Consider the following 19,978-nt stretch of genomic DNA (forward strand, 5'->3'; position numbering starts at 1 on the left):
CTTACCCTGGACATTCAACATTCAATGTACATTCAGCTCTTATTAGTGCACCACCACTCTAGAGTCACTATGGCAGCTATCCGACCCGTTCGGGTCAGCTTCAACTTTAGCAGCCATGACAGCAGGATGTGTGTTATGAGTGGGGTAGCATTGGTCACATCAGGAGGCATTGCCCTAGGTTGTTTAGCAACAGATCTCAGCAGAATTCTCGTGCCGTCATACTGACACCGGTTGCTCCATCGCCTTCACGGCCAGCTAGGGGCAGGTGTCAGACAGCTAAAGGTGGAGGTCAGGTTGTTAGAGGTAGAGGCCAGCCAGTTAGGGGCCGTGCCAGAGATACAGATCCTACTAGTGGGACCCAACCCCGATTTTATGCTTTTCTAGCTTGGCCTAAGGCCGAGTCATCCGCTGTTGTGATTAGAGGTATTGTTTCAGTTTTCCATAGATATTCTTCAATTATATTTGATCCAAAATCTACTTATTCCTATGTGTCCTCCTACTTTGCTTCATATTTGGTTGTGCCTCGTGATTCTCTGAGTGCTTCTGTGTGTGTGTCCTCACCGGAGTGAGATTCTATTATCATAAATCATGTCTATCATTCGTGTGTGGTTACTATCGGGAGTTTGAGACTAGCATAGATCTTCTACTTCTTGATATGGTAGATTTTGATGTCATATTGGGTATGGATTGGTTGTCACATTGTCATGCTATATTGGATTGTCATGCCAAAATAGTGACCTTAGCCATGCCAGGGCTACCTCGAATAGAGTGGAAAATGACCCTTGGCCACTCCACCAGCAAGGTTATCTCTTACGTGAAAGCTCGGCGTATGGTTGAGAAGGGTTGTCTAGCTTACTTGGCTTATATTTACGATCCCAATGCGGATATTACTTCTATGGACTTAGTACTAGTTGTTCGTGAATTTGCAGAAGTATATACTTCCTGCAGATTTTCTGGGGATGCCACCCAACAGAGATATTGACTTCTGTATTGATTTGGCTCCGGGCACTCAGCCCATTTCTTTTCCACCATAATCTATGGCCCCGCCGGAGTTAAAAGAATTGAAGGAGCAGTTACAAGACTTGTTTATCAGGGATTCATTAGACCTAATGTCTCGCCCTAGGGTGCACCAGTGTTGTTTGTGAAGAAGAAAGATGGTTCAATGAGGATGTGTATAGATTATAAGTAGTTGAACAAGGCCACTACCAAGAACAAGTATCCATTTCCATGAATTTATGACTTATTCGATCAGCTTTAGGGTGTCAAGGTGTGTTCAAATATCTATTTGAGGTCTGGTTACCATCAGTTGAAGATTAGGGCATCCGATGTTCCTAAGATAACTTTTCGGACTCGGTATATGCATTATGAACCGGGTATTCAAGCCCTATTTGGATTCTTTTATGGCTGTATTCATAGATGATATCATGATTTACTCCAGCGGTCGAGAGAAGCATGAGCAACATCTTCGCAATGTGCTTCAGATTTTGAAAAATAACCAGTTATATGCCAAATTTTCAAAATACAAATTTTGGTTAGACTCGGTTGCCTTTTTGGCTTATGTTGTATCAGCAGAAAATGAAGTGGATCCTAAGAAGATTGAAGCAATTCAAAATTGGCCTAGACCTACTTCAGCTATAGAGATCCAAAGTTTCCTGGGGTTAGCAGGTTACTACCGCCGGTTCGTGGAGGGATTTTTCTTCCATAGCATCCCCAATGACCAAATTGACCCAAAAGCGTGCCCCATTCAGATGGTTAGACGAGTGTGAGTTTAGCTTTCAGAAGCTCAAGACTGCTTTGACAACGACGCCAGTGTTGGTGTTACCCACAAGTTCAGGATCGTACCCGGTGTATTATGATGCATCTCGTATTGGACTCGGTGCAGTATTGATGCAAGATGGCAGGGTGATTGCATATGCGTCGCGGCAGTTAAAAGTTCACGAGAATAATTATCCTGTTCATGACTAAGAATTGGCAGCCATTGTTCATGCGCTGAAGATTTGGAGGCAATACCTTTACGGCGTGTCATGTGAAGTATTCATAGATCATCTTTGTCTATAGTATTTATTCAAAAAAAAAATTCTCAATTTGGAGCTGTTGAAAGACTACAATGCCACCATTTTGTATAACATGGGAAAGGCCAATGTGGTGGTCGATGCTTTGAGTAGAAAGGCAGTGAGTATGGGCAGCCTTGCATATATTCTAGTTGGTGAGAGGACGCTAGCTACAGATGTTCAGACTTTGGCCAATCAGTTTGTGAGGTTAGATATTTCGGAACCCAGTCGGGTTCTAGCTTGCACAATTGCTCCGTCTTCTTTATATGAGCGCATCTGAGAGAGACAGTATGATGATCCTCATTTGCTTGTCCATAAGGACATGGTGCGGCACGGTGGGTCCAAGCAAGTTTCTGTGGGAGATGATGGAGTTCTGTGTATGCAAGGTCGTATTTGTTCGCCTAATGTGGATGAGCTTAGTGAATTAATTATGGAAGAGGAGAATGAAGATGGATATAGATGCATATGTAGCTCGGTGTCTAAATTGTCAGCAAGTCAAGTACGAGCATCAAAGACCTGGTGGTTTACTTCAGAAGTTAGAAATTCTTAAGTGGAAGTGGGAGCGTATCACTATGGATTTTGTTGTTGGAATCCCGCGGACTTAGAGGAATTAAAATGCAGTATGGTGTGGACAGGTTGACTAAGTCAGCACATTTCATTCCAGTAGCAGTTACCTATTCTTCAGAGCAGTTAGCGGAGATTTACATCCGCAAGATTGTCCGTCTATCATTTCTGATCTAGGTACGCAGTTCACCTCGCATTTTTGGAGGGATGTAGAATATGAGTTGTGCACGCGGGTTGAGTTGAGTACAACATTTCATTCTCAGATGGACGGACAGTCCGAGCACACCATTCAAATATTAGAATACATGCTTCGTGTTTGCGTTACAGACTTTGGAGGTTCTTGGGATCCGTTCTTGATATTTGTGGAATTTGAATATAATAATAGATACCAGTCGAGCATTTAGATGGCTTCACATGAAGCATTATACAGGAGGTGATGTCATTTGCCAGTTGGCTGGTTTGAACCGAAAGAGGCTCGATTGCTGGGTACCAATTTGGTACAGGATGCCTTGGATAAGGTCAAGATTATTCAAGATCGCCTTCGCACTGCTCAGTCTAGCCAAAAGATTTATGCCGACCTTAAAGTTCATGACATTGCATTCATGGAAGGAGAAAGAGTATGTATCTAGGTTTCACCTATAAAAGGTGTAATGAGATTCGGAAATAAGGGCACGTTGAGCCCTAGGTATATCATGCACTTTGAAATTCATATGGTGTTTCATGTATCCATGCTCCAAAAATACCATGGTGATATGTCCCATGTATTAGATTTCAGCTCAGTCCAATTCGACAAAGATTTGACTTATGAGGACAAGCTAGTAGCTATTTTATCCCGACAGGTCCAATAGTTGAGGTCTAGGAGTTATCCTTCAATTTGGGTGCAATGAAGAGGTCAGTCGATTGAGGCAGCTACTTGGGAGTCCGAGTTGGACATGTGGAGTAGATATCCACACCTTTTCACCAGCTCAGGTAATTTTCTAGTTCCGTTCGAGGACGAGCGTTTGTTTTAGAGGTGGAGATATGATGACCCAATATGTTATCTTAAATTTTAAACATTCATTTCTGTAATCTGAGACCTCGAATAGAACCCTTCAGCATCCCTCGACTTGCGAGTGCAGTCCGTAAATGTTTCCGGAAAGTTTTTGTGTGAAACATTGATTAAAATGTGAAATGGAGCTTCAAAACTCATTTGAGTTGACTTCGGTCAACATTTTGAGCAAACGGACTGTCACGAACCAAAATCCTAAACTGTCATGATGGCGCCCAACGTGGTACTAGGCAAGCCGATTTCTCCCAAATATTTCCAACACTTTTAGGAAGAATGAATTTAAAATAGTTTTAGTAGTAAAAGTTCGCATAACCGAGATAGAAAACCCAAAATATAATGCGAAATTCCCAACTATCGGGGTGTCACAGAGGACATGAGCATTCATACATCTCAAGTCAGGAAAACAAGGTCTATAATAGTCTTAGACCAAATATAGTAATCAAGAAGATAAGAAAGGAGAGACAAGGTCAATGATGCACTAGCATCTACCTCAGAATCTTTAGATAATCAACTGTGCGAAGAAAATCAACACCCACTGTGTCCGGGAACACCTGGATCTGCACACAAAATGCAGGGGTTAGTATGAGTACAACCAACTCAGCAAGTAACAATACTAAATAAAGAACTGAAAGTAGTGACGAGCTTCATAGCTAAGTCCAATTACAGTAACTTCCAACATAACAAGGTAGGCATGCTTTCAAGTTCAACATTTAAGGCCAAAACAGTAATTTCATGTCATGTTCAACTGAAACATAAGATAATATCTCTCACAAATTTCAAAACAGTGATATATGACATTTGAACTGCAACAATAATGAAATCAAATACATCCTCTGAGGACCACAATCACTCAGCCCATCTACTAGCTGAGCACTTACTACTCATCACTCTCACTCAGTAGGTACTTGCGCTCACTGGGGTGTGTACAGACTCTAGAGGGACTCCTACAGCCCAAGCGCTATAATACGCACGGATAACTCACTTGCTATAGTATCAATATCTGGATCCGCACAGATAACTCACGTGTTGCACGTACAACTCACGTGATATAGTATATTATATATGGATCCGCACGGACAACTCACGTGATGCACGGACAACTCACGTGCTATAGTATAATATCTCACAATCAGGACCTCGGCCTCACTCAATCATAAATCTCTCCAGTCTCTCGGGATCTCAACAATCATGAAAATCAGCCCAAACAACAATGATATGATGCATCAATAATGGACAATAAAGACTGAGATAAAATAAACAAGTAAATTGTGAGTGAGTACAAAACAACAATTTAACAGATAGTTCAATATGTACACAACCTTTGTGGGTCCCTACAGTGCCAACACATAATCTAAATATGATTTGTGGTTCAATTTCTCTACTAAATGGGGAATGTACAGATAACAACAGATTATTCAACTACACAGTTCCATGGAATTTGACCAAGTCACAATTTCTACGGTGCATGCTCGTCACCTAGTATGTGCGTCACCTCAAAACCGATCACATAACACATAATCCGGGGCTTCATACCCTCAGGACCAAATTTAGAACAATTACTTAACTCAAACCGCAAAATTCTTTATTCTGCTATGCCTTTGCCTCGTGAATTGGTCTCTAAAAGCCTCGAATCTAGTCACAAATAATTTGATTCAGTCAATACTAATTATAGGAATTGATTTCATATGAAAATATTAATTTTTCCAACAAAATCCGAAATTGCACCCAAATATCGCCCCTCGGGACCACGTCTCGGAACCCGCCAAAAGTTACAAAATATGAACACGTATTCAACCACGAGTCCAACCATACAAATTTTACCCAATTCCGACATCAATTCGACCCTCAAATCTTCAAATTCTTATTTTTAAATTCCTAGGACCAAATCTTCATATTTCACCTCAAAAACATGTAATCTAGTCGAAATACTCAATGATAATCGAATATTATTGACTAACAATGATCACAAGTGATTTACCTCGAGCTTTCCTTCGAATTCCCTCTCAAATATCGCCAAAACCTGAGCTCAAAATGTCCAAAATGAGAAAAATCCTGGAACCCTCATTTTTAAACAATGCCCAGGCATTTCCGCACATGCGGAGCCCGGGCTTGCACCTGCGCATCCGCTTTTGCAGAAAATAAGCACTTATGCGGAAATCATTTATGTATCAAGCCTCCTCTTCTTCGATCCTCTACGGGCATCTGTGCAATCGCAGATGCGGAACTCACCATTGCACCTGCGGTCCCTTCGCTTATGCGCTCTCAACACCGTATCTGCGACCTCACAGGTGCGGACCCAACCTCGCACCTGCGACCTCTGCTCCTCTCCTCCAAACTCTGCACATGCACTCTACTTGCGACATCGCACCTACGGCCTAGACTCTCGCAGGTGCGATCACACCAGAAGACAGAAATTATCCAGATTTCTTCTAAGTCCGAATTTGATCTGTTAACCATATGAAACTCGCCCGTGGTCTGCGCGACCTCAACCAAACACACCAACAAGTCATAATACATTATAAGAACTTAGTCGAATCCTTAAGTAACCTCAATCAATGCTAAAACCACGAACCATACCCCAATTCAAACCTAATGAAACTAAGAACTTTCAACTTCTACATTCAACGCCGAAACCTATCAAATCAAGTCCGAATGACCCCATAAATTACTTAATAGACCTATTCCAATTTCCATAATCAGATTTCGACTCCGATATCAAAAAGTCAATTCCCCGGTCACACTTCAAACTTAAATTTCTATTTTAGCCATTTCAAGCCTAATTTAACTACAGACTTCCAAATAATTTTCCGGACACGCTCCTAAGTCTAAATTCACTATACGGAGCTGTTGGAATCATCAAAACTCTATTCCGGGATCATTTACACATAAGTCAACATCTGAACAACTCTTTCAACTTAAGTTTTTATCTTTGAGACTAAGTGTCTCAATTCATTTCGAAGCCTCATCGGACCCGAACCAATTACCCCAGCAAGTCATATAACAGCTGTAAAGCACAATTTGAGAATTAAATGTGGGAACATGACTGAAATACTCAAAACGACTGGTCGGGTCGTTACATTCTCCTCCACTTAAACATACGTTAGTCCTCGAACATGACAAGAGTTGTTTCGAAGCCATCACATCACTATTCCATCTTACCACGCACATACTCGGGGGTACTCCCACGCCATCCTATTCCATAGTCTTGACAACACAACACAATTGAAGATTGTTACGTTAACCTTAGTCCGTAAAACTCAGAACCCAATTTCCAACATCCAAAATTTCTTACAAGACCTAAGTCTCACATCTACATATTGTATAATTTTGAAGAATCTATATCAAGTCATAACCATAACCACAACCATAACCCCATATATAATCACATAACATACTACAAACTCCCATGCTCGTAGCACCATTCACGATCACAGTAACTACTCCAAACCTCGTTCCAAAACCCCATATCAAGCCAAACCTCATTCCAAAACCTTTGTACACTGCTGATAACAAAAGAAACAGGCGAAACCTCATAACCCCTTATCAGATCAACATGTCATTGAGCTCTCTCGCCCCAACCAAAACCATAATCACTTTCTAAGATGACTTTCAATATTATCCTCCCAGTATATAGTAATAAAATCTGATAGTACCCATTCTATGTCCAATGACCATATAGTATTAAACACAACTATCCCACTGACATGCCACACCAATACAACTCAAGCCACAACTACGCAACCTTGTACCCAAAATGGATGATGCCTCAAAGTAGAGAACCGTATTGCAAGTTCAACAAGAATCACCACAACTGCAATGCTATAACCTCATTATATATAGTAGAACCAAGACACACAAATTTAATAACAGTAAACAGCTCTTCTAGAGCTCACATTAACATCACTCGCACGACATGGTCACACGCCTCCGGTCCAAGCATATCATATAGGAGCAGTCAAATAAGTATACATGTATGTGATAAATGAAATAAGACTCTTATGCTCCTAGACTAGTATAAATAACACGCCATAGAGTAGGCATGCGCTAACTGTGCTATCACAACTCAATTTGGAAAGTTAACGCATAATAGAAACTATCAAGTTTATTCAGGGAATTAACCTCTTTGGAACCTCATGTATAGCCCAGATAGTTCTCAATAAAGGTATGAATATGAGAAACGTTGTAACTTTATGCTTAACAGTCAACTCTAGGCATATCATAGACTAGGCATTCTTCCGAGTATGAATACTTGCCCTGATGCCCGCACATGGCTCAAACCTCACATACGTACGCACTCGTAGTGCCCAACTATCTTAAATAATTAACACAATTAGTGCCTCCATTGAGTTTAAATAAAATACTCACCTCAAACATACCGCAACACTGAAACAATTTGGTTATGAGAACTCCCAGTCCAACAAATTCATATAACACATGAACCATCGTAACTGATCACAACTCCAACACTCGAATAACCATCACACCCTTCATACACGATCACCCCACTAGGAATACTTCCATAATTCATCTCATCCACATAGCAATAATTAGAATATCAATTGTCTATCAACTAGGTGAGTACCGCAATATCAATGAGCATCCGTAAGTCAAAACACAATGCGCCTTCTGACATGCGCACCCTTCTCAGGAATTACCTAGCAGTTACAACATTCATCTAAATATCTAAAAATGGTCGTGTTCTTCAAAATTCGGGACCTTCCCTTCAAGACTGAACTGCCACCTTGTACATGTAAATTTTAATCTCGCACAACACACCGCATATATCATGCAATCATGTGAAAAGAACGAGTATCTCATTATCAACTCCAAGTCACCAGCAAATTACATACCAGTTAGTTATAAACCTTCTATTTGGTCTCATCCACGAGGAAATCACGATACACAACATGTCTCCCACACCGGTAGAAAATATCTGGTTCTAACCATGGTAGAAACCATCAAGAACACTTTGAATCCATTTCCACATAACCAAGCTACCAAAACTGAATTCCTCTAACTAGACCAAGCCACGCAGGTCACCAAACCGAAGAATATTGCCACCAAAACATCTGTAAAGTCTCACCACATCATAATTACCCAAAAGAACAAAGCATACCATTACCACACTGGTCTAGCCTACTACCCAGTTGTCTTATTTACTTCGAGTTTCTTCTGAATTATCCTCAAGTTGACACTTCTCCTTGTCAGAACACTACGATCCTTACCCAAAGCTCACTACAAGACATCCTAACATAAAATCATACCGCCCTAAGACCCATAAGCCACTTTATTCTTCTTAAGCACCACAAAAGTACCACAACCGAGACCCCCATACTGAAAAGAACTTATGTGGACTTAAAATTGTTCCTTTTTACCTTTCTTGCACTAAAACGTATAATCCATAGTCATACAGAATTACCGCAAGTCCTGACACCATCCAATGTAAATTACCAATTCTAGCAATATACAAATTCGATATTGTTTTCCAATTGCCACATATACATTTTGAATCCATTAGAACCCTCTCGAGAGTCATCCACTTTGCTCAAATCTAAATTGCACCGCCCAAACAGGCTGAAAGACACATGCCCCACTAGCACAACAATACCCAAAGAAGTAACCCTGCCTTAACACCACAAATCAAATTCATACTTCGTGCGCACTACATCCTTCACAAATAACAATTTAATCATTTCATAATTTTTCATATTTTCATAAAGTGCAATATAAACCGCGTTCAAAATTTTGTATTAGTTGAGTCATACGCGGTCTCAAACTCTGCAAGTCATAACTAATCAAAAAGTATGCCTCAGAACAAAACCAATACCGCACATAATCGTGCAATCAAATCGTAGATAGCAGACTCCCCCACTTAATTCAAAGCCATATAACAAAACATCTGATAACGCATCATACCACTACGAAAAAAATTAGAATTAGCTACGAACATCATCGCTAATCTGTTGCTAAAACGCTCGTAGCTAGCAGAATTTCTTGATAATCCGTTGCTAATTGAGATTAGCGACATATTTTTTTATTTAGCTACATAATTTGTCCATCGCTAAAACCTGATTTTTTTAGTAGTGTACCCATACTCTACTATTGTAATAATCCTGCAGTCCATTCCACGAAAATGATTTACAAGCTCAGGTAACACAAACCATAAAATACCTCAAATCATCTACTAAGCTCACCCCCATCCCAGTGACGGCCAAGTCAACTTTATCAACAAACCCAAATTCAAATATCAACACATATAGCCCGCTGGGAGAAAATAAACCCTTCACTCAACATTATAAGGAACACACATATGTAGATTACTCTGCAGGAGATACCCACCTGCTTAGCCTCAAATTGGCATCTTGTTATACCCTTTCACAACCACAATTACTACGCAATCACTTAATATTTCTGAATTTAAACTCATCAATACGACATGAAAATATACTTCGCTCTACAATTAAACAGCATGACAGATCCCTCAACGCACTCACAACTCAAGATCGTACGTCACATCAAACCAGGAATCAAGTATCCAATAGCAAACTCTTGAGTCACAAGTAAAATTTATTTGCCTCATTCAATCCATTTGAACACATCCCCGCATTGAAATCATACTCATCATATAGTCATTCAACCACTCATCGAGCCACAATTCCACTTATAGGGATACTACCGAACACATAAGTCCAAACACACAAGTTCTCACAACCGAAACAACCGAGCTTAAGCTGCGGTCTAACCCTGGCCTCAAGTCCTCCAGACTGGCCCATCACCAAAACACAGAATACATATCACAAATCTCATTCATAGAATCACAAGCCAGTGAAGCACAATTGATATCGAGTGCTCACATGCGCACATGAATGCATGGAAGGAATTCAAAGAGTTGTGTGTCAAACTGAATCAATTCCGCATGATAGAATACAAGAAAGTGAAATTTTCCTAAGGGTTCGGAAGACTCTCGAATATAAGTACAAATGTCTCCGTACCGATCTGCAGGACTCTACTTAACCTCCTTATGACTCGTAAGACCTATGTAACATAGAGTTCTGATACAACTTGTCACGACCAAAACTCCTAACCTATTGTGATGGCGCCCAACATGGTACTAGGCAAGCCGATTTGTCCCAAATATTTCCAACACTTTTAGCAAGAATGAATTTAAAGCAGTTTTAGTAGTAAAAGTTCGCATAACCGGGATAGAAAACTGAAAATATAATGCGGAATTCCCAACTATCGGGGTGTCACAGAGTACATGAGCATCTATACATCACAAGTTTGAAAAACAAGGTCTATAATAGTCTGAGACCAAATACAATAATCAAGAAGATAAGGAAGGAGAGACAAGGTCTACGAAACACCGACATCTACCTCAGAATCTCCATATAATCAATTGTGCAAAGAAAATCAACACCCACGGTGTCCGAGAACACCTAGATCTGCACACGAAGTGCAGGGTATAGTATGAGTGCAACCAACTCAGCAAGTAACAATATTACATAAAGAACTAAAAGTAGTGACGAGCTTCACAGCTAAGTCCAATTACAGTAATTTCCCACATAACAAGGTTGGCATGCTTTCAAGTTCAACATTTAAGGACAAAACAGTAATTTCATGTCATGTTCAACTGAAACATAAGATATATCTCTCAGAAATTTTCAAAATAGTGATATATGACAGTTGAAGCGCAACAATAATGAAATCAAGTGCATCCTATCAGGGCCACAATCACTCAGCCCTTCCACTAGCTCAATACTCAACAGTCGCACTCAGTAGGTACCTGCGCTCACTGGGAGTGTATACAGACTCCGGAGAGGATCCTACAGCCCAAGCACTATAATTCACACGGACAACTCACGTGCTATAGTATAATATCTGGATCTGCACGGATAACTCACGTACTACACGGACAACTCACGTGCTATAGTATAATATGTGGATACGCACGAACAACTCATGTGTTGCACGGACAACTCACGTGCTATTGTCTAATATATGGATCCGCACGGACAACTTACGTGTTGCACGAACAACTCACGTGCTATAGTATAATATATAGATCCGCACAAATAACTCACGTGATGCATGAACAACTCACGTGCTGTAGTATAAAATCTCACAATCAGTCCCTCGACCTCACTCAGTCATAAATCTCTCTAGTCTCTCGGGCTCTCAATAATCATGAAAATCAGCCCAAACAACAATGATATGATGCACCAATAATGGACAATAGAGACTGAGATAAAATAAACAAGTAAACTGTGACTGAGTACAAAACAATAATTTAGCAGATAGTTCAACATGTACATGATATATGTGGGTCCCTACAGTGCCAACACATAATCTAAACATGATTTGTGGTTCAATTTCTCTACTACATGGAGAATATAAAGATAACAACAAATTATTCAACTACACAATTCCATGGAATTTCACCAAGTCATGATTCCTACGGTGCATGCCCACACGCTCGTCACCTAGCAAGTGTGACACCTCAAAACCGATCATATAACACATAATTCGGGGTTTCATAACCTCAGGACCAAATTTAGAACAGTTGCTTACCTCAAACCGCAAAATTCTTTATTTTGATATGCCTTTCCCTCGCGAATCAGTATCCAAACGCCTCGAAAATAGTCACAAATAATTCGATTCAGTCAATACTATTTATAGGAATTGATTCCATATAAAAAATATTAATTTTTCCAACAAAATCCGAAATTGCACCCAAAGATCGCTCGTGTGGCCCACGTCTCGGAACCCGATAAAAGTTAATAAATATGAACGCCCATTCAACCACTAGTCCAACCATACAAATTTTACACAATTCTGACATCAACTCGACCCTCAAATCTTCAAATTATTATTTTGAAATTTCTAGGCCCAAATCTTCAAATTTCACCTCAAAAATATGTAATCTAGTCGAAATACTTAATGATAATCTATTACACCCCATGTTTTCGTACGTGAAAGTACGCTATAAGTAAATTGATGGATGCTCGAAAATGAGATGTTACATCCCGCATTTTCGTATGTTAAAGTTTCGTCGTAAATCGACGTAAGTTCAGGAATGAGATTATTGTTAGATTAAAAGAATTATGCTATTTCAAACAAGTGATGAGCAAATTCTTAAAGGTGAGAGGGTAAGCGGATCGAAGAAAATGAGTTTCGTCGAAGTTTGTCATTTTAAGATAAAATACGGTCCAAGCTATAATACCCGGTATTTATGGACTAGTGCGATACAAGGTACCACATGACCATAATAGTAAGGTGTACAAAGTGTATTAAAAGTGAGAAATATTTTAAGTAATTTGAGATAATTCTTAATTATGTGGGTAATTAGTTAATTATTAGATTAGTGGAGAATTAACAAATTAATTAAGGGATTGGTAATTAATTAAAATATTTTAGATAAGCCTAATGGAGATTAACGTGGCAGCCAAATACCTTACATAAACATGACTCTTGAATTCAAATAAAAGGTGGCAAAACTTGGAGATGTCTTTGGCCAACTAAGCCACAAGTGGGACCCACACCCGCTAATACAAAAATCTTCTCTAAAATCACCAAATAAAGAAGGGTCACACTTACAATGATCATATTTTTCAATAGTAATGTGAATTACTTCATCAAGTTAGTACTACACTACAAAAAGTAATGGATGAATGCTCAACAAATTCGTATGAAAATCTAGCAACATGATTTTGCAATTCTAAGGGAGTACGATGCAATCCTTCTCAAGAATATCATACGGAATTTCCCCTACTTCGATCTGTCGTTACGTGTTGTCGCAATTGACGTGTGTTAGAGGGATTCTCAAGAGAACCAGCTCAGATATGTTAAGGCTAAGCCCTTCCTTCATTTTTTTCATGATCTCGTAATTACATGTGTTTGATAACGAGTCATAAAGAGAAGTTCATACTCCCGAATTTATATACACTATCCTAGTCTCATAAGTTATAGTATTCTCCCGTATCAGGACTTTATATTCAATTGAGTATTGTCTTCTTTCAGTTAAGAGAGCAGAGGGTCTATTATATACAGTATTACAGTATTTTCACCACCATCGAGCTATAATCGGTAGGCAGGCCCCTATTGGGCAACCTCTAATCAGATGGTAAGATATATACCAAGCCTACTGTGGCCGAGTGCCTATGAGCGAGCCTAGTTAGCCGAGCGCCTATGAGCGAGCCTACTATGGCAGAGCACTTATATATATACCGAGCCTTATAAGGCCGGGCAGCAATTTTACTTACTATATTGAGAAAGTTGAGTCAGTATCAGCAGGTGAGCATATCTTCAGATTATTTTTGACTGCCAGTTACTTTTAGTTATTATATTATCAGTTCAGTTTTGGCATTCAGTATATTGCCTTACATACTCGGTACATTATTTCGTACTGACGTCCTTTTTTTGGGACCTCTGCATTTCATTTGTGCAGGTTCAGACAGACAGACGGGTAGACCTGCTCTTTAGGTATTGCCCGAGTTCAGTTTGATCGGTAAGCTCCATGCCCTTCGGAGTTGTCGGGTCTAGAGCTTTTATATACCTCTTATGTATATATGTATATATGTTATGAGTAGGTCGATGCCCTATTCCGATCACAGTATATCCATCGGTAGAGGCTTGTAGACATATCCTCTAAGTTAGTGCAGTATGTTGGGCTTGTAGGCCTTTTATGTATATTTTGTTGGTTTTCCAGCCGTAGTAGTTATGACGTCCTTGTCGATCCAGCTTTATATTGATGTTTAGTCAGCATTCACAATTGTCTTACAATGTGGCCCATGGTCAAAGTATGACATTATATGTTCAGAGTCCTTTAGTCACAAGCTGGTAGGCAAGGATAGGTGAGGCACCGGGTGCCGGTCACTCCCCCCAGGTTTGGGGCGTGACATAATCCCATATTATTGACTAACAATGATCACAAGTGACTTACCTCGAGTTTTCCTTCAAAATCCCTCTCAAAAATTGCCAAAACCCGAGCTCAAAATGAGAAAAATCCCGGAACCCTCATTTTTAAACACTTACCAGGCACTTCCGCACCTGTGGAGTCTAGGATCGCACCTACGCTTCCTCGTTTTGGGAAAAACAAGTGCTTCTGTGTAAATCACTTACCCAGCGAGCCTCTGCTTTTGTGATCCTCTATGTGCATCTGCGCAATCGTGGGTGCAGAACTCACAATCGCACCTATGGTCCCTTAGCTTCAATGCCCTCAACGACGCATCTGCGACCTCGCAGGTATGGACCGAACCTCGCACCTGCGACCCAACCCTCAAATCACCTTAAACAACGCTAAAATCATGAATCATACCCCAATTTAAACCTAATGAAACTATGAACTTTCAACTTCTACATTTAACGCCAAAACCTATCAAATCAAGTCCGATTGACCCCAATATAAGTTTTAATGTTTGAGACTAAGTGTCTTAATTCATTCTGAAACCTTACCGGACCCGAACCAATTACCCCGGCAAGTCACATAATAACTGTAAAGCATAATTTGAATAGTAAATGGGGGAACATGGCTGAAATACTTAAAACAACTGATCGGGTCATTACACGGACACAGATAAGTACTTTGACAGTTATGGTAGGTCCGTATCATGATTTAGGACTTGGCGTATGCTCAGAATCGAATTTGGAGGTCCCTACCTCGAATTATCGACATTTAACGGAAACTATAAATCTAAAGTCTAAAGATTTCCAAAGTTTAATCATGAATTTTACTTTATCGATATCGGACTTTGATTGAGATTGCGAGAGTTGGAATAGATCCATTATGTCATCTATGACTTGTGCGCCAAATTTGAAATCATTCCGGATTCATTTAATATGTTTCGGCACAGATTTTGTAATGTGAAAAAGTTTGAAACTCATAAGACCGAAATGAGGTGTGAATTATAATTTTGACATTATTTGACGTGATTTGAGACCCCGAGTAAGTTCGTATGATGTTTTAGGACTTGTTGGAATATTTGGTTGAGGTCCCGAGGGCCTCAGGTGGATTTCAGATGGTTGACGTAATTTAATTTGGATATTGTAGAATGTTTCGACGTCGTTTCTTCAAGAATAATTAGTATAACATCAATACAACGAGCTCCTAATATAATATTTATTGAAGCATTAGACCCGTATTGAAATTTCGAAGCCATAGCAAAAGGAATCATCGAATTCGGACATCGTATGAGAGAGTTATGCCCATTTCTGTGACGGTATACAAAACTTCATTGAGTGAGCATCCGTGGGGCGCTATCCCTGGCGCTGGGACTTCTAAAGTTCCGGAAACGGCTCCACAGGCAGCGTCCTAAGCCACCTGCGGCACCGCGGACATAAAACCTCATTAAACGGGAAGTTTTGCTATTTTTACTTATTTTTGAGTTTTGAGTCTCGGAATTGGGCGATTCCAAAGGGATTTTTCACGAATTCGACTTAGTTAAGTGTTCTCTATCCGCAAGTGATTGTATTTCATAAATCCAGGTCAATATTCATCATTTATTTCGGATTTGGATGGAAGAAATTGGAATTTTTGTAAAACTTTTAAAAAATAAAAATTTAGGATTTGAATGACAATCTGTTCGGATTTCGTGAGCTCTTTTGGAATTCGAGATGTGGGTCCCACTGTTGATTATTAAAATAAATTTCGGATTTTAATCCCGAAAATTAGTAAATTCATATGGAATTAATTCCTACGATTCGTGTTGAGTATATTGAATTGTTTGTGATTGGATTTGAAGCTTTCGGACATAAATTCACGAGGCAAAGGTTTATTGGAATCTTGAAATTGGTTGCGAAGCGAGGTAAGTGTCATGGATAACCTTGACTTGAGGGACTAGAACCCTTGAATTATTTATTATGTGAAATTCATGTGAACGGCGTATAGGCGAGGTGACGAGAGTCTATATGTCGTCAAATTAATTGTTTGCATAATTATTTGAAAATCATAAATTATTTTAAATTATGAATTAATTATTATATTAATTGTTTCTCTCATATTCCTTGCTCAATATTATGCCTTGAATCCATGCTATAATTGCTACATGCTTATTTGATTTATGTGACTTAATTGCTACTTGACATTTAGCATACTAATTATTAAATTGCATATTTCCTCCTTAATTTTCACAATTAATAGCTACTTGTCATCACTTATTTCTAAATAAATCATAATTATTGTATGCTTGTTGTCTTATAATTTTATATTAATTATTGTATTTATTGAAGTAATTTCTTTTATAAGAAATGGTAAATTATATTATTTGAGGAGCGTGTTGCACGCCGCAACAAAGATAAGAGTTAATATATTGGAGGAGCGGGTTGCACGCCGCAAAAAAATTGATTGAAATAAATATATTGGAGGAGCGGGTTGCGTGCCGCAACAGAATTGATTGAAAATATATATTGAGGATCGGGTTGCACGCCGCAACGGGATTAAATGAAAATGAATATATTGTGGGATCGGGTTGCACGCTGCAACAGAATTGAATATGAATATATTGTGGGATCGGGTTGCACGCCGCTACAGAAACTGATTGAAATAATAATTGGTTATGACTGTTGAGTTGACTTCAACTATTGAAATGAGTTGCTTGTTTTATTTCTATTATTGTTGTTGTTATTATTATTACGTACAGGTTAATATAAGTTACATGCCTTAGCCTCGCCACTAATTCGTCGTGGTTAGGCTTGACACTTACTAGGTACATGGGCTTGGTTGTACTCATACTACACTGTGCACTTCTTGTGCATATACTGGAGTTGGTCCCAGTGGCGTACAATAGATTTGCTCGGATTCAGCTATTCGCAGGAGACTTGAGGTATAACTATATGGCGTTCGCAGTTCTGAAGTCCCCTTCCACTTTATCGTAGATGTGTATTACTTTCAGACAACTTTATTTTCATTCAAACCTTCATTTGTATTATTCTAGTAGCTCGTTCACTTGTGACACCAGTTCTGGGATGGTATTTAGACATCGCTATTATTATGGATTATTCACCATATTTTAGACTTTATTTCTGCATTTGTTTCTTTGTTATTTAATTAATTTAAAATTGTTTAAAATGGCTAATATTATTTTAGCGTTCGCTTGCCTAGCAAGTGAAATGTTAGGCGCCATCACAGTCCCGATGATGGGAATTTCGGATCGTGACATTTTGTTGAGTCATTTTAGTTCCAGATTTCATGTATTTTTATGTGGCTATGTTGTTGATAGGCAACTTGACTTGCAACTTAAAGTGAAAAAGAGAAACCCAAAATTAAGGTCAGCATATTGTTTTGTACATTTTTGGTTGTATTTGTTTGAGGTGTGTGTTCTTAGGTGTCTATTTTTGTTTTATCGTGCGTCGACTTATGACTGATTATCTAAATGTCAAATAACATAAGTGTTATTGAAGGCAAACTTCACTAGTATTGGTACTATCAAGGTTTAAATAATCTCCAACTTCTTGAAATTTTGAGAAATCGCACTTGGTACTAATCTCACTCGTGGTTTGCAATATTACATTTACATCACCTAATTCCCCAGTAAGCTTGTTGGGTGGTTAGAAAAGTGCTATGAGCAAGAGATCAATTGCAGTACACTAGATTTTAATAATTGCTAATAATATAAGCTCATCAATTACTCGGGCTTATTATTCAATATGAATTCTTCATCGATTTCTGATATGTAATTATTGTTGAAATTGTGTTCATAATACTCTCTCCATTCATTTCTAGTTATTCTTTTTTTACTTTGCACTTCCTTTAAGAAAAAATAAATGAAGCATATATTTTACATATCTATCCATAATAATGATAGTATTTCAATAAGTCTTAGAAAATAATTTGGGAAATGAGTAGTTAATGATAAGGATAAAACAAGAAAAAAAGACTTACTTTCTCCAAAATTTGCTAAAATTAACAAATGAAAGTGATTTTTAGTATAATCGACAATAAAAGTGAACGAATATAATAATATGTTACATAAATAGAAATATTCAAAACCACGATACATCCACTCTAAAACTCAAGCTTCAGGCATGTTTCCAGCATGATGTTGGACTAGTTCAAGACACATGGTGCTAGAGCAGTCTTGTTATTGAGTTCTCGTATTCTTTGAGCATCTTTACATAAATAGCCACCGGATTCGTTATTTACTTTTTTTAGTGGGTAGGGATACGCAGATTATATAATAAGTATGCACGGTTATACATATACAGAGGCGGACCTATATGTTAAAGTAAGGGGTCACCGCACCGCATCCCGTAAGTTTCGGCAAACAACTTATATATATATATATATATATATATATATATATATATATATATATACACACAAGATGTTGATGAAGCTTATGGGGTTTAGGGTTTAGGGTATATATATATACCCCATTTTGACCCGTCCAAAATCAGTCTAATCTGCCCATTTGGGTATAAAAGGAGAAAATAACAACAGGAAAGCTAGCAAAATGGATAATTTAAACAAAGACCATAGAAGGTCATTTTCATTAAAAGCACACAAATAAACTTAGTGCAAAATTATTGCACAAAGGATTGAAGTGCCACACTTATTTAAAGTGTAACAAAAGGCTACTAAAAGCCAGTTAGAACACAACATTAGCTACACTTTTAAGAAAGGCAACAACTTTATTATGTGCGACACTGAATTAATCCTTTCCTCTAATCTCTAATTAGTTATCCATTATCTCTTCTTCAAGAAAAGCTGCAGCCAAAGTTTTTGCTTCCTCAGCCAAAGTTTCAGCTCCAGTTTTAGTCATCTTCTCATCAAATACACATGGCTTATAGCAAATGAACCTTCTGAGGATTTTGCTACATTTTCCATCAGTAAATCCCTCACTGATACATGCTTTTCTGCATGGTGGATTGGTAATGCATATTCCAATGAATGTATTGCATTCTGCTTTGCAAGTACTCTGAGCTTGCACCTTTACAATCATTGAAATAGCACTTATAAGTACATCTAAAAGAAAGACCACACTTGAAAAATTTATGAGGTATTTAACTCATACACACTAACAATATTAATTTACAGTATTAGCTCTCTCCCAAAAGGTATTTATAGGTAACGCTCCAAAAACAAATGAAAAATAAGGCAAGCGGAATGTTATCACATATAACAGAGACATGATAATGTAAAGAAATATTATAATTATAGTATTAGGTCTCTCCCAAAAGATATATACAGGTAACGCTCCATAAAAATTTTAAAAATAAGGCAAGTGAAATATTACCACATATAACACAGACATGATAGTGTAAAGAAATATTACACTATTGGTACACTAGCGGAGTGTATAAGTTAAACTTATCAAACAAA

This window comes from Nicotiana tomentosiformis, chromosome 11 (assembly GCF_000390325.3).
Source record: "Nicotiana tomentosiformis chromosome 11, ASM39032v3, whole genome shotgun sequence".
In the NCBI taxonomy this organism is placed as follows: domain Eukaryota; kingdom Viridiplantae; phylum Streptophyta; class Magnoliopsida; order Solanales; family Solanaceae; genus Nicotiana; species Nicotiana tomentosiformis.